Source organism: Cryptomeria japonica, chromosome 10 (assembly GCF_030272615.1).
Source record: "Cryptomeria japonica chromosome 10, Sugi_1.0, whole genome shotgun sequence".
Taxonomy (NCBI): Eukaryota; Viridiplantae; Streptophyta; class Pinopsida; order Cupressales; family Cupressaceae; genus Cryptomeria; species Cryptomeria japonica.
The window spans coordinates 616,837,364-616,849,124 of NC_081414.1; positions in this window are offsets into that span (position 1 = coordinate 616,837,364).

Consider the following 11,761-nt stretch of genomic DNA (forward strand, 5'->3'; position numbering starts at 1 on the left):
AAAGTCACAAGAATTAGTGGCTAACAAAGGGAATCAAAGCAATCAAGGAAAAGCAAAGAATCAAAAGCAACCTAAATCAAAACCACAACAATATGGAGCACAATCTTCCTCTCCACAACAAGGTGATTCTACATTCTCACCTAAGAGGAAATCATATAAGGACAATCTTTTTTGTGCATATTGCAAGAAGTCAGGACATGATGAACATCATTGCTACAAGAAGGATATTGATGAGTTGAAGAATCTTCTTGAGAAGAACAAAATCAAACTACCTTCTAGAATGTCTACATCGACTTATTATTCCAAGGATAAAGGAAAGGATCACTCTTTTGGGACAGATAAAGGAAAGGGACAAGCTCTTTGTGCTACTACAATCATGATTCAGGGAGATGGCTTTTAGATTTAAGGGCTTCTCATCATATGGAATCTTCACAGTCTAAGTTTTCTTCATTTGAGCCTTGCCACATGTCGCATATTTTGATGAGCAATCATACACACATGGATGTGATTGCGAAAGTATCTTTTACCATTAGGGATAACTCCTTCAATGATGTGTTGTGTATACCCCACTTGACAAACAATCTTCTTTCCATCTATCAAAACACACATGGGGCAACTAGGAAAAATATGGAGTTCACACCTGATTTAGTTATCATTAGAGAATTGGAGAGTGGAGCTATCATTGAAACTGGGGTGGTTGATCAAGCATCTCAATTGTACTCTTTTTCACATTTTGGTCCTATTGATGAGCTCGATTCTTCCTATGTTGATGATTCAGATTTTGAGGATAACTTTAGGTACTTGAACTTGGGGATTCTCACATGTGACCCCATTCTTGAGCCTTCTATTTCATCTCCTCCTCTTGATATCACACTACCTATTGCACCTGATGATGCAGCTAGTGTGACAATATTTCCTTCTTGTGATTTAGTGCAGTAGGATATTTCATGCCTTCCACCTTCAGTTTCATGGGATGCCTAATTGACAAACATTGTAGGTTTGTTTGTGGAGCCCTACATTGCATATCTGGGCGACATCATTGATGACATTCATCTTCTCTTTGATGAAGATGATCCTTCTTTGATTGTTGTGAGGGATCACTCTGACCCTCTTGTGCATTCTCTACATAATCATTCTTTAGAGGTTGACATGATTGTGGATACTTTTGTCCAGCAGTTGGAGGAGGTCTCTTTATCCTTTGAGGAGACATGTGAGTCTTTGGGACTTGTTCTACTTTCTTCTCCACTAGATCTTGGAGTGCCTTTTTCAATAGTGTGGAGCAGTTCACCACCTTTAGAGGGGGGGTATCTTTCAGCATCGACATGGGGACACTTAAATAGTTTTCAGAGATTCCATTCATCATGGGTATTATTTCCACATCTTCCCTTCATGATTGGAGAGACTTCATGGATAAACCTTTGGTTTTGTTTCTTCCCAAGGGGAGGAATGTTTTTCGATGTTCATGGAGCAGTTTCCTCATTCATTCTCAAGCTTCTACCATTGGTGCAGATTCTACTTTGAGGGGGGGCTACCTAGCTTCTCTTCTTCTCTCATATTGGGGAGACTTTTTCCTCACATGGGGTTTTCATCTTGTATAGTTTTCAACTTTATTTTTGCGGGATGGTTTTTTCCTATTGGTTTTTCTCTCTTTCCTTGCTTTGTGAGAGATTTCATTGCATTGATTTGCATGCATTTGCATTTGTACAAGGGTACCTAACATGGCCTAGTAGCTGAGACCCATCTTGCATTGCTTAGTTGCATTATAGACTTAAGTGCATTCCCCTAAGTTGCACTTAAGGGGGGTGTTGGTGTAATTAATTATTCATGTTGGGTATTATTGTACCTTACTTAAGTTTACTTAGCTAAATGCATATCATAGTAGTTTGGGTATGAGACGCTTGGGTGTTTGTGCCACATTGGGATGTTGTGTGTAGGAGAATTTCCACCTTTTATGGTGTGATCTTGTTACTACTTTATCATATCCACTTATTGTGGAGTGATAATTCCACCTTTGGTGGGTGATCCACCTCATGTGGAATATTATATTATTTCTCCTACCTACCACACCTATTTCCTACCTTCGCTTGTTTCTTATTGAGCCACATATCATGTTTGTGTGCTCACATATCCATATAGCCTTGCCTATATAAGAAGGCTCATATTCATTGTATGTAACGATTAATGATCCAGTTGATCAATATTTTCATCTTGATGGAATATTGTTTATTCTTATCATCTATTTTGTTCTCTCTAATTTGTGCTTTCCATTTCGTCTAGATCTTAGCAAAATCTCACAAAAATGAACATGTTGAAATTGATATTTAAAATGTTGAACATCAAAATGTTGAGATTGAAAATAAAAATTTTGGAATCAAAATTGGAAATGAAAATGTTGATAACATCGATAGCATTCAAAATGAAAACACTGGTAACATTGAAAATTATGAAACAATTGAACATTATGTATTGCCAAATTACATGAGAAATGAAGACCTTTGTGTGGAAAAAAGACATATTTTAAGTCTAAGACCTTGAAGAACCCCAAAATGGTTACTTGAAAGTGATGACAACATTATAGAATTTGAAGGAAAGAGGTCAACACAAATTATTTGATTGTGGGCTACACAACTTTCAAATTAATATTTTAGAAATGCTAACTTTTTTCTACAATTTCTAAAGATGCACAAAATGAGACCTTTGCTAGCCAAATTGAAGATTCCTATGAACAAACTGTTGGAGAAAAATTCTGTTAAATTGTACAAAAATATTTTTAATGATCTCAATTATATTGGAGTGAAAACCAAGGAAAAAGGTAAGAGAGCTGCTTATAGAGTGATCATAACCTCGTTAGTAAGTCATTATTTTAGAAAGGCTTATTTTGTGAGACAAAGTGTGTTGATTTGAACATAATCGTGAAATATTAGATAGAGCACTTGAAAGAAGAGAAAAAAATGATGATCCTATTTAAAACAATACATGGGATTTTTTGGGAGGCTTCCACTTGGTGATAAGAAGCTAATCGATTATGTAATCAACAATTTTGGTACTCTAACTTTAGAGTATTACCCAAATTAAAGGAGGTTTTAAAGTTAAGAATTGGCAATTGAGCCCACACACCACATCCTAAACACTTATTCGAATGAAGCCAAACAATGTTGTATAGAAAAATTTGTGAAACACATCCAACTTTGCAAATCTCACAAAGGGCTTTTGAATCTTGTAAGTCATTTTATCATGCACCTCTTAAAATTCATAATACTTGTTGTAAATACCATGTGAATTTTTCAATCTATCATGAACTACTATGCTGTATTTATTCTACTTTACTGACTAATGAAATGTTGTAGGAGTGTGGTGCAATGTAACTTCCAAAGTTATCCAGGGAGTTGTTAGATCTATTTTTATGTGTTAGAGATAATGGATATATACATGATTATTTAAATGAGAAGCATTCACAATGTTGTGGCTTGTCAAAGTTTGTTTAATGTTTTCATGAAGGTAGAGAATATGTATATGGAAATAAAATTGTTGAGAAAAGAAGATATGAGACGGTGAAATATAGTTTGAAGAGTGGAAGTAAAGGTTCTAGATGCGAGTTGGTTACAAGAGAAGTTAGTGTTGTTGATTTTATTTCAGATTTTAAGGAAAATATTTTCTACAAGTATGTAAGTCGTAGTCACAGGTTTCAATGGTTGGATTAGAAATTTTGGATGTATAAATGAGTCTTTCTCGATTAGCACTATTATAGATCAATGGTCAATTTAGAAAAAAACTACACATTGCAACCACAAAATGAGGTACAATATCAATATTATAGTTCTGTTTAGATGTCTATTTTGTCCACATCACATATAGAAATTCCCTAGATAGCATAGAAGAGGACAAAAATATAATTGAGGAGTACCATTAATATATTTGTGATTATAGATCTCACTCATTGGAATATGTGCAACATTGTTTTAAGAATTTTGTGAGTTATTGCAAGAAAAATATACTATAATAGTTTAGCATCTCATATGGTTAGATCACTGCATGATTCAATTCAAGAATTATCATATGTTTTATTGGTTGAGTGGAATACGTGCAGAGAGGGGTGCACCTAATATTTGGATTTTCTTTAAATATGGGAATGTGAAAGGGGAGCATTATGGAGTAGGTTCATGTGTGAAGAGAGCTCTGGTTAAGGGGTAATTGAGGATTTTAGGTGCTACATCCAATGATGCACATTCTATTGTTGATTGATGTAGTTCAACATTTTCACAAGGAGGGAAACTTGATTAGAAAGTGTGTAGGTTCTTTTGGTTGGTTGATGAGGGCATCATAGGAAATATATTGGATTGTTAGATAATCAGAGAATATTCAAATATGCATTCATTTCGAAGCTTAAATAGAAGTGTATGGACCATTTGGACATGAGCATTGACTTGTTTTTATTAGAATTGTATTTATTATGAGTGGGTAGATAAATGGATTTTATAGTATCTAAATCCTTCATATCAAACAATATCCTCTTTACATGATGACATGGAAAGTTCACTTGACTATGATTGTCTTTTAAATCTTCTACAACTAGGACATGTATATGTAGTTGTCGCACCATAGGGGAATGAAAAGAGATCAAACTACCAGCTGGCACAATGTGTATAAGGAAAGAATAATCTAATACAAAAAATAAAAAATTATGATGGGTTAATTTATTGTACAGGTTCAATTGGTGTTGTTGGAACTTGGTTAATAGTTGCATTTGAAGGCTATGTGAAACACAAAACTGTTATCATATATTTACATCTTTTTATAGCAACGAATATTAAGTTATTGCAACATCATGCCAAACCAAGAATAAAAGAGATATGGACAAATAGTAGTGTAGATCATAAAGTAATACTTGATACTTTGAAGCTAAGAGATGATCCTTCAGGAAGGCTTGACTAGAATATCTAGCTCATACTAAATGGGGCAGGTATGGTAATTTCCATGTCTTATTAATATTCATGTCTAATTTTAAGAATTGTTGAGTGAAAAGTACATTGGAGTTTATGTTTCTCTTAAAAAATATTAGAAAATGTAGGTTTTTTTTTGTAGACAATACTATCATGTCAACATTTTTCTTGAACAATGTGGTACATTCGATGTAATTCATAAGGAGGTATCTTCATGATATAGTTCTACTTCTTGATTTACTATCTTGCATTTCATTTCAAATAATGATCAATTAACTTTGTTGTTCATTTTTTTTATGACTCTTAACAATTCTTAACAAATGTAGGTCTTTTTGGTGCACATTGCATCAACATTTTGCTTGAACATTGTGGGTACATTTGATTAATTCATAAGGATGTATATTCTTGATATACTCCTACCTCTTTATTTATTATATTGCATTTCATTGCAAAGAATGATCATAGAACTATTTTTTTCACGGTGTTTATGTTTCTTAACAATTGTTAACAAATGTAGGTCTTCATTTATGTGCAGGCACTTTTGTACACAAGCCTAGAGTAGGACAAGAGGTTTTGATGGCAATGCATCCAATGTTGAATCTCATGTTACTTTAAGCTACGTTTCTTTCTTTAATACTGAAAATTTTCATAATATTACAATGCATGTGTCTTCAAGAGTAGTAGTCATTAGAGCTCTATATTATGGAGCAACGATATCAGAGACACATGTGTTACTAATGTATCCAGGATAGCTTGATAGTAGGATGCATTGATGTATTTATACATGATGATATGTATTAAACTATATAGCCATTATTAGTTGTATTGATGATATATGATGCATTTGTACATGAGGACATGGACAATCATAAGAATATATTAATGGTGGACATATGATGTTATGCATGTATTTGTAACATTGATTATGTGTCTAGAATGTATGCAAATTATTATGATTATGATGAAAGCTATGCTAAGACTAACAAATCTTAAGTGTATGATATACTTATGTATGTTCACTAATGTCATGTGTATGTGTAATGTTGATTATGTGTCTAGAATGTATGTAAATTATTATGATTATGATGTAAAAGATGTATAGAATAACAAATATTATGTGTATAACCTATGTATGTATGTTCACAGATGTCACGTGTATGCATAATGATGATTATGATGAAAATATGCATAGACTAAAAAATCTTGTGTTTACATTCATTAAGGTTGTCCTAGGTTTATTAAGGCTATCCTTGGTTCATTAGGGTTATTATAGGTTCATTAGGGTTACCCTAGGTTCACTAGGGTTGTCCTGTTTTGATTAGGATTGTCCTAAGTTTATTAGGTTTTCCCTACATTCATTAGGGTTATCTTAGGTCCATTAGGTTTGTCCTATTTTCACAAGGATTGTCTTAGTTTCATAAGGATTGTTTTACATTCATTAAGGTTATCCTAGGTTCATTACAACTAACCTATTTTCATTGGGGTTTCCCAATGATCATTAGGACATTGATTAGGATTGTCTCGGGTTCATTAGTACTACCATTTTTTTAGGTATTGTTGCCAATGATCTACCCAATTTTATTTAAGCCATGAGTATTATAAAAAACTTCATAGATATATTTGTGGTAGGTATTTTTGTCCATGTTGTACAATTGTCTATGAATTTTACTTGCTGACCTAGAAGAGAAGAAGAGTTGCAGGATTGACGTCTTCATGTAATTAGTTCAATAGATCTAGGGTGTGAAGAATGACCATGCCAAGCATAGACATGCCCACATGGACATGTTGGTACTGACTGCTCAACACCATGATGAAAAGAACATTAGTTAGGTTATCTTAAAACTTTTCATTTGATGCATATGATGATTTTTTCTTAACAAAAAAAATGTTCCCCCAAGAAAATGGGTTCATGTCTTGAAAATATGAGAGAGGTTACCATATATGGACACCATGTGGTGATGTATATTCAAATGCTGTGTTTTGTATGTGCCACAAATTCTGAGAAATATCCTGTCAAAGTTCAATGGTTTTTTACACTTAAGGCACTTAAGAGAAAGCATTGTTATGGTATAGAATAAAGTGTTCAAGAGAGATGGGGAGAAAAGAAGGACCTTGTCTATCATATATGTGCCCATCCAAATATGTGTTTTCATTGACGGTTAGACCTCACAATGAACAAAACAAAGTTTAGGCTACCTTGCAACTTTTCATTGCATGCAAATGAAAATTTTTGCACCAACAAAAAAATGTTTTCCTAATAAAATGGGTCCTATACAAGCCTTACATAACCCTGTAGGTTTAAATGGTATGTTCATATGTTCCATTGATTGAGATAAATAGCCCATCCAAGCTCAACATGTTTTTGCACTTAGGACACTTAAAAGATAACATTGGTAGGGTATGACCTATAATGTTTAGGTGAGATGGGGAGTAAAATAGGAACATTACTAGCATAGATGATCCCACCCAGATGTTTTGGTGTTGATGGTTAGGCCCCATGAAGAACATAACAAAAAATTTAAGGTACCTTGCAACTTTTAGTTTCATGCATCTAACAATTTTTGCATCAATTAAAAAATTGCTTCTCTACAAAATGGTTTCGATTCTTGAAAATATGAGATATCTTGTTGAGGAGGGGCCTCACATGACCTTGTAGGTTAAAATAGTACATTTGTATGTGCCAAAGATTCCAAGAAATCACACATAAAAGTTCCATAATTTTTTGAACTTAGGGCACTTAAGAGATAACATTGTTAGGATATGGACCTGAATGCTTAGGCAAGTTGTAAAGTGAAATAGAAATATGCTTAGTATAAACCCACCCACTTGGAAATTTTGGCACTAATGGTTCATGTCCATAATGAAAATAATGAAAATTATACAATATTATAACTTTTAATTAAACAAAATTGACCCTTTATCTAACACTTAAAAACTTGTTGCCATGATCAACTGGACTACAAAATTTAAAAATTGAGAGGTTATTGTAGAGGGTCCCCCTATGACCCTATAGGTTTAGACAAAAATTTCCTAGGTTCCATAAATTTTGAGAAATATCACATCAAATTTAAACAAATTTTTGCACTTAGGGATAATTAGAGAAAGCATCGGTATGATATTGCCCAAAACATTCAAGTTGGCTAGGGAGCAAAATAGGACTATGCCTAGAATAAACCCACCCACCTGAACTTGTTGGTGCTAATGATTCATGCTTGCTATGAAAAGAATGAAAGTTATGCAATATTGAAAAAAAATTATGAACACTTTTTGCAACTTTTTGACACTTTTTTACATACTTGCTAAACCTATGAGATTCGTAATAAATGTAGGAAATCCCTAATGAACCCAGTTCATTATTAATGAGCCTAAGTTAGTCCTAATGAATGTAGGATAGTCCTAATAAATGTAATATAGTCTCAATGAACCTATGAAAATCCTGAGTGAGACAATCATGGAAATCATAGTTATACTCCATCTCTCATAGGTGTCCTATTATATACTAGTGTTTGCTCATAATAATTATTTTTCCTCAAGAATACCCACATGTTTCTATAAGCTAGATTTCTATTGCATCATACCCACTCTTTGCATTGTTATTTTACTTTGAAGTAACTTATATATGCAATGTATCCTTATGGTACTAATTCCCATTATTGAGTTGACACACGATTCAATTAATTCATTAAATATTAAACATATTCTTGAAAAATTAGTAAAAGTTTTAATATTTTTCTTCCAAATGATAATGTCCTCTTACATTGTGCACTCTTATACATCACTATTTTCAACATGGGCCCCACTCTTTCCATTGCCAAAGGTTGCAAAATGTTACACCCCACCACACTAGGAGTGTCCTAAAAGATTAAAATAAGATAAACATATAAATTAATATAATTTAATCAATGACAATTTAAATAATATTCATATACAATAAAATAACTGTAAACATCTATGTGCAAAAATATATACCATGTAACTCTCTAGACCAAATGAAAAGGATGACATGGTATTGTGTTGGACCTATGTTATGTCATCCTTGGTTATTACCTATTAAATGGACCACATAAATATACACTAGTACTTATATCTCTTATAAATATTAATTTAAGATAATATGAACTACGAAATTACAAGCTAAGTCGAGCACCACTACATTATCTTCATAAGATTCAAGATTATCCTCATCTCTAGCATACAATGACTCTCTACAATATGATCTAGTCCCTATACTCTCATGTGGTACATCTGCAATATAAGGAACCTCGTAATTTGATGTGTCAATGGGAGGCTCAATAGATTGTCCAACAGGATCTAAACATGTTTTCTTGCATATAGTGTAAGTATGTGACACATAAATATGTGGAGGGCTATATTGACACCACCCAATCCACCACGAGTATCTAGGTCTTGCGACTAAGTGAACTGAGAGCTTTGAGAAAGAAAATGGCTAATAAAAGAGTGTATGGACAATATGTTCACTGAGGTTGCATCTACAAAAACATTTGGGTGTTGTACAGGAGGTGGGTGAGCAATATGAAGAGGGTGAACATACAAGAATATTTTCTCGTATGTGTACGATAATACATATACGAGGAAAAAATTATGAGAATATTCCTTTATGGTTAGGGTTATTCTTTGTTAGACGACTTTGTATGTTTCCCTAAAATTACTTGGTATAAGCAACTGAAATGCATAAGGCATTGTAATGGTGTTGTATTGATTTACTGAATAATAATAAAAGATTGGACGACTATGTTTTGTGGATGTAGCCCATCTTGGGTGAACCACATTAAATCTCTGTGTTATTTTGTGTTGTGTTTTTCTTCATCTTTTGTATCTACATATAATTGTTAATTTGTATTTCCTTCAGATCTTCCTAAACCCTAACATATTTAACCTCTCTCTTGCCCTCTAGGTGTCTCAACTCTCTATCTATCCCCTCTCTAGTTATCTCTCTCCCTCTCCACCTCTCTATCTCCATCACCACCTATCCATCTCCCTTTATGAACTCTCTCCTTTGCTTCCCTCTCCCCTTACCTCTTTATCTCCCATAAACTCTAGACCCATTACTCTCCCTCTCTTCTCTCTCTTTCTCCTCTCCCCTCTCTAGGTCTCTCCTATACTATCTCCTTCTCTCTCATCTTCCCTCCTTATCTCCACATCTATCATTACCTCCCTCCATCTCTCTCCTCCTCCTATTATTTCTCTAGTCCACTTGCTCTTTGTTCTCTTAGCGACTACCTCTCCCTCCTAACCTCTCTCTCCATACCTATTTTTCTCCTTCTCTCCATCTTTACCTCTCCTCTTTGTCTTATTACTTACCTCTCTCTCCCCCTCTATCTACCTCACCTCTATCTTTCCACCCTAGGTCTCTCACCTCTCTCTTCTTGGGCTCTAGACCTCTCACCTCTACATCTCTCTCCTCTCTAATTCTTTTTTCTCCACCTCCTTACCCCTCTTTCTCTCTTTGTGAACTTAGATCTCCTATTTTCTTCTCTCTCCCTCACTTATCTACCTCTTCCCTCTCTAGGTCTCTTAGCCAATCCCTACCCACCTCTCCCTCTCTTCTTAGATATCTCTTTCTCTTTACTCTTCCCTCTCTCCTCTTCTCTCTCCCTCCCCTCTCTAGGTCATCACCTCTCCCTCCCCTATATAGGATTTGGATAATAGGCCATATGATATAAGGTTTAGGGTATAGGGTAGAAGATTTATGGTACATAGTTTAGGGTACATAGGGTTGAGGATAGTGGTTGTATTGATACATCTCTATATCTATATATCTTCCTCTCTCTCTTCTCTATCACCTCTCTCTCCCCTCCCTTTGTCTCTCCCTCCATCTCTATCTCTCCCTTCCTTACCCTTATATATGTCTTCCTCCCCTACTCTCTCTTATACTCTCTCTCTCTCTCTTATTGTTTCTTTCCCCTCCCTCTCCATTCTCTTAGTCACTACCTATCCCTTCTATCCTCTCTCTCCCCCTTTAGGTTTCTGACCTATCTAATTGTCCACCTGTTGACCTTTTTTTGTCAACTTAAGATCCAATCCGAAGAAATAAAGTCTTGGATAACCTACGTGTTATGCACTTTTTTGGATTTGTAGAAGGAGCCTTACCTTTTTGGGCCCCTATGTTTTGTTTTCGTGTTGACCAGGCCAACTGATCAACTCACTTAACTATACTCGATGCAAGGTTCCCTATCATTGGCAGAGGCTAGTTTCCTCTTTTCTTTCCATCGATTGGAGGTGTTTCCATCTTTTTGGCCTTTTCTTGTGCTCCTTATGACCTGAAGGATCCATATTCATCGTACAAATCTTCCTATATCAACAGTTATAAGAGCCACACGATTGCACGATTGCTTCAATAAGTGCGACAAAGCTAACTCTGTAATGTCTATGATGGTGTGGCAGAAAGGGCCCACCCATTTGATTAATTGCTTGTGGACTAATGAGCAATCACCTCGTGGATAAAATTGAACATATAGATGAGGTGGGTCCGACATTCCCGTGATACTCACCACCTTAATGGAGAATTATTTTTATTTCATCCAAAGGAAAAGATCATCGCACGATTGTGTGATTGATTGAACATGTACATGAAGCCTAACTTTGCAATGTCGTTGATGATGCGACAATGTGGAACCCTTTCTCCCAGTGACATGAAAGATGATACATCAATAGATGACATAGATGTGGTGGGCCTTGAATGGAAAAGGCCTTTTCGGCCTAACTTTCCAAGTTGTTGATTGCACTTTTGGGTCTTGTTGAAATGCTTGGTCTCAACGAAATGTGAGACATAGTGGGCTCGACCTTTGTCCACTGTTGAG